The sequence below is a fragment of the Triticum dicoccoides genome, chromosome 4A (assembly GCF_002162155.2).
Source record: "Triticum dicoccoides isolate Atlit2015 ecotype Zavitan chromosome 4A, WEW_v2.0, whole genome shotgun sequence".
NCBI lineage: Eukaryota > Viridiplantae > Streptophyta > Magnoliopsida > Poales > Poaceae > Triticum > Triticum dicoccoides.
Window position 1 is genome coordinate 538,129,759 of NC_041386.1, and position 5,854 is coordinate 538,135,612.

Genomic DNA, 5,854 nt, shown 5'->3' on the forward strand with positions numbered 1-5,854 from the left:
CCGTATTGGACTAGACGTAGTACATACGGTGTGGGCCTTTTGCGTTGGTCCCAACGCATATGAGTACAACTCGTTTACTTGTCCTACAAGGACTCCTATGTGTTGCCGCTCATATATACCCCATGTAGTCGCACCTCAGACGGTCTGTCGTCTCGTGCTTGTAATACTCCTCCTCATAGTGATTGCACCTTCGTGCGTCCGTGGTTTTCTCCCGCAAGGGTTTCCACGTAAAAATCCGTGTCTCTCTGTCTCGTTTATTCTCGTTATTATCTAACACCGAGAACTCATGGTTGCCTTCTGCCAAGCTGCCGGATTGATGGATGACCGCCGCCATGACCGACCTCAACCTTCTGCACGCCATGGGCAGCGGCCATGGAGGCCGCACCTCCGGCCTCTCGCTTGACGCTAGCCAGGACCTCCGCCAACATCTCATTCATCTATATCAAGGACCGATCTACGTCACCCGAGGTTGACAGCAATTCGGCCAGGGGCATCACGACCACATCCTGATATCCGCTGCCTTGGGCACGGCCACCACTGCTTGCCTTCCTTGGAGCAAAGAATTATGAGCTCTCCCGTACACGGCTGAAGCGCCTACAGGTGTGCGTTTCTGTGTTTTAACTTTTGCTCATTCTTTTGTTTCTGAACAAGTGAATTTCTCTTGCTGGAGCGTTTCATTGAAAAGGAATTTGGTTCTGAAGCTACTCTTGAAGCCTACGATCTGAAAAACACAGGGGAATTATTTTGCTCTATGTTGTGTTGTGGTTCCTGCCCAAGAGGTGGCAACAGTTCAGACTTCAAACTTTTTTTTGAAGGGCAGACTTCAAACTTATTAAGCCATATGCTTATATCTCAGAAATAAATTAAATAGCACAGGAAAGGAGCAGCAACCTTAACTGAACATAGAGTTGTGTTACAAGTTCCACGTGAACTAGCTTTTAGTGCAGGTGACGTCGCTAGCTTCTACAATACCTTGGATCGTTGAAAGTCTTAGTGCTCTCAACCTGTTCGATGAAATAACAACGATGTTGTGTTTTTCAGGTCAGACACCAAAAGGGGACATCGACAGGCACGTACCTCGCCAGACGCGTCTCTCTCGACCTGCAGGATGATTTCCATGGCACGGCCCTCCTCAGGTCTGAGCACTACTAAGCAATAAGCATACCTTTGCACAATCCTCTTTATGTCAGTTTTGTAAACACCTTGGGCAAACTGTATATCTATCGCCGAGGATCTCAGGACTCCCATTAGTTGGAACTTAGAAATGATGCTCTAATACTACACTTGACACACAAATAAGGAGCTGGCATATTAAAATGGTTACTCTTTGGAACTTTGGTCAGTATTTAGCAGTGTTCAATATTGAAGAGATTACTATTTAGCTTTAGAGTATGAGGGCATGTGTTTTTCATTATCTCTTTTACCCCCTGTCGGCGGTACTAAGTGGCTTAGCACTGATGCAAGACGAACATCAGTCGACTTAGACTTTGACCGCAAGTCACTTGAATGGTGTCATTAAAACAACCTGAGCAAGATTGGAGCTGATGGGTATTTGAGATTGTTGCTTTTTGATGGAACTGCAGCCAAAAGAATCTCTTGCCTTGTCAAGCAAAAGATTAATGATCTTGTGCAAGATCTAAATGTTACCAGTGATGATGGCTCTACAGAAACATACAACTGTGAGCAGTAAGGTTCTTCATTTATGAAATGTTCAGCCAATTCGACCATGTCAAATGCAGTTTTGTGTGGAAGAGAGCTGGTATATTTGTAACTGATGTGTATGATGGCACGTCTTCTGAATGCAAGCTTCCTCTCGATAGGAGATCCTCCAGTTTCAGTGTGATTTGAGTTATAGCATTGCTTAATAATTGCTTGAATTTGACCTTCCATTTGATTTTGAAAACTTAAGCCTTCTCATGTAGGTGTTGAAGTCTGACGGATTGGAGAATCAGATGGTAGTCGCTGGAGGGGCAAGGAACTCCCATGCTTGCAGCGATGCACTTGGTGGGCATTCCTTGCATTCTCCCGTAAAATGACACGGGTTCATGTATTTAATTATATCAAAGTTACCATGTCTTTATCATGCCAGTATGCCAATGTGCCCAAAAATTAGATAACAGAGGGAAGTTAGCAACTCCCAGCTCTGAAAGCATACCAAATATTTCAGTTTTTAGGCCACTGCTCAATTTTGAAGAGCTACTCCTTTGAACTAGATATGTGAGCTTTTTGTAAATTATAGGATATCATAGTCTGCTATGTGGAAAAAGAACTCTTTGATGTTGGGTATATCCTGTAGTATTTAAATCATTATTTTTTACACATGTGATGCAAATCTTATTCGTTTAGAAAAATGGTGTATCTACAGGATTGATACGAACTCAGAATACAAATTTTGGGACAACTATTAACATTGAAAGAGAATGAATGTGAACACAATACGTGTGCCGGTGTCTTGGGATTCAGCAGTTATTTCAGGAATACCAAAGTAAAACAGGTACTCAGATTTTTCTTATTCTACATTTTCCAGATATAGCAAAGGTTGTACCACAGAAAGTATAATTAAAGGTTGTATAATATGCAATGATGATATGCTCCATTATATCCAGGTAATTAAAGGTTGTATAGCAAAAGCATGTTTAAAAATTTAAATTACCATGGCACATTTAATTCTTTTGGAGTACTAAACAATCATGCGGCTCTCTACAGATTTCTAAATTCATGGTAGGACCACAGGAGAATACAACTTTTTTTGGGGGGGGGGGGAGATAATTGTTGAACAGATAGCGTCGATGCCTTGCAAAGTTTCACAGAGAACAAGCTATATGTGGATTTCTTCCAATTGCAGCAAGCTTCGAGCAAGCAAAACTATACTCTATAAATAATTTTCTTGAACCAGAGTTCTTTATTTTCTTTGTATTTTCACCTTTCCTTGTAGTGGATTTCAATGTATTGAACACTCTCCTTAATCAATGGAAGCAACACCTGATTGCCTTCATATAAAAAAACACAATCTGAACACATACAAGGCGATGTATAGCAGGAACAGAAAAAAAATACTATGCGAAGGTGAGTGCAAGTGCATGATTTTTTAGAGTTATTTTCTTGGCAGAAGTTACTATATTCTCAATATACATCATAAATAATTAGGGAATTCAAAAAAGGACCAATTTTTTTTAAAAATGATAATTTTGAAATAAAAAGTTTAATAAATCATAAAATGTTTGTTGAGTCAAAAATTGTTCGTGATTTTGTAAAACAATGTAATGTCCCAAATTTTGAAAACCAATGTTCAGGAAATCTAACAATGTTCATGATTTTTATAAAATATTTGTGCATTAAAAAATTGTAATGAAATTGAACAGAATTTCGCCAATTCAAAAAATCTTTATGAATGGAAAAATATCCTTAAAAATCAAAAACTGTTCATGACTTACAAAATAGTTTATTCATTCATTAAATATTCGTTGATTCAAATATGATTATGCATTTCGGAAAATGTTCATGGATTTCAAAAATTGTTCCACCAATTTCCAAAATAATGTACGTCGATTCTAGAAATGTTCACCGATTCAAGAAAATTGTTTAAAAAACTGTTGACACTTTAAAAAATATTTTAAAATATTATACAAATGTTCATGAATCAAGTAATGTTCTTGATTTTAGAAATGTTCGGAAATTTGTAAATGTGTCCACAAATTTGAGAAATGTTTACGATTTCCAATATGTGCACGAGTTTAAAAAAATGGCATGATTTCATGAAATTGAGTGTGATAGTGTATCTTGCTGATGCAACAAAATGTGGTCATGACCGTTGAAGATTATATTTTTTTCTCCCGTTGCAACGCACGGGCCCTTTTGCTAGTATACTCTTAAGTCAATAGAAATAGACGAGTCAGATGCCGTGCTCGTGTGATTGCTTGGTCCTCGGATAATCAACCGTATGCCTCGGATTTATTCTAACAAGTGATATTAGAGCTAGGTTACGAGGTTGATCTAAGGCAAAGATATCACGGACGAACTAATCGTCGGCGAGATCGGAAGAAACGGTGCGTTGTCACGATCGCGTGGAACAACCCGAGTGTATACGTACTCGGAGTCGGCGAGGTTGGGACGTGGCCTACGACAGTGCGGCAAGGCAGCTGGGCCAAGCGGTCCAGCAGGCACGCGAGCAGGCAGCCCAAGCGACGGAAGGACGCATGCAAGGACGGCTAAGCGTCAACTCGATCGGTTGCGGCGTGCAGATTTTAGCGATACGTGGTGCAATCGGAAACAACAAGGAAACGTACGTATATACGTGATGTTGGGGAACGTTGCAGAAAACAAAAATTTTCCTACGGTTTCACCAAGATCCATCTAGGAGTTCATCTAGCAATGAGTGATTAGATGCATCTATGTACCTCGTAGATCGCGAGCGAAAGCGTTCAAAGAACGGGGATGATGGAGTCGTACTCGACGTGATTCGAATCACCGAAGATCCTAGCACCGAACGGACGGCACCTCCGCGTTCAACACACGTATGGTCAGCATAACATCTCCTTCTTCTTGATCCAGCAAGGGGAGAGGAGAGGTTGAGGAAGATGGCTCCAGCAACAGCACGACGGCGTGGTGGTGATGGAGCTGCAGTACTCCGGTAGGGCTTCGCTAAGCACTATGGAGGAGGAGGAGGTGTTGGAGAGGGAGAAGGAGGCAACCAAAGGCGTGGATCAAAAAGCCCTCCTTCCCCCCTTATATATAGGAGGGCCAGGGGGGGCGCCGGCCTAGGAGATCCAATCTCCTATGGGGCGGCGGCCAAGGGAGGTTTCCCTCCCTCCCAAGGCACCTAGCGGGTGCCTTCCACTTGTGGGACTCTTCCCCTTTTGGAACCCTAGGCGCATGGGCCTCTTGGGGCTGGTTCTCTTGGCCCATGTAGGCCAAGGCGCACCCCCTACAGCCCATGTGGCCCCCCGGGGCAGGTGGCCCCACCCGGTGGGCCCCCGGGACCCTTCCGGTGGTCCCGGTACAATACCGGTGACCCCGAAACTTGTCCCGATGGCCGAAACAGCACTTCCTATATATAATTCTTTACCTCCGGACCATTCTGGAACTCCTCGTGACGTCCGGGATCTCATCCGGGACTCCGAACAACATTCGGGTTACTGCATATACATATCCCTACAACCCTAGCGTCACCGAACCTTAAGTGTGTAGACCCTACGGGTTCGGGAGACAGGCAGACATGACCGAGATGGCTCTCTGGTCAATAACCAACAGCGGGATCTGGATACCCATGTTGGCTCCCACATGATCCACGATGATCTCATCGGATGAACCACGATGTCGAGGATTCAAGCAACCCCGTATGCAATTCCCTTTGTCAATTGATATGTTACTTGCCCGAGATTCGATCGTTGGTATCCCAATACCTCGTTCAATCTCGTTACCGGCAAGTCACTTTACTCATACCGTAATGCATGATCCCGTGACCAGACACTTGGTCACTTTGAGCTCATTATGATGATGCATTACCGAGTGGGCCCAGTGATACCTCTCCGTCATACGGAGTGACAAATCCCAGTCTTGATCCGTGTCAACCCAACAGACACTTTCGGAGATACCCGTAGTATACCTTTATAGTCACCCAGTTACGTTGTGACGTTTGGTACACCCAAAGCACTCCTACGGTATCCGGGAGTTACACGATCTCATGGTCTAAGGAAAGGATACTTGACATTGGAAAACTCTAGCAAACGAACTATACGATCTTGTGCTATGTTTAGGATTGGGTCTTGTCCATCACATCATTCTCCTAATGATGTGATCTCATTATCAATGACATCCAATGTCCATAGTCAGGAAACCATGACTATCTGTTGAT

At 43.2% G+C, this 5,854-nt stretch overlaps 1 long non-coding RNA gene across 1 annotated transcript; it reads left to right on the top strand.

Annotated features, from left to right (window-relative positions):
* Nucleotides 1-502: 502 nt before the first annotated feature.
* On the top strand, nucleotides 503-1,942 carry LOC119289079. Its single transcript, XR_005141421.1, has 3 exons — nucleotides 503-600; nucleotides 1,042-1,136; nucleotides 1,923-1,942. It is a non-coding gene; the product is annotated as an uncharacterized LOC119289079 (long non-coding RNA).
* The last annotated feature ends 3,912 nt before the right edge of the window (nucleotides 1,943-5,854 follow it).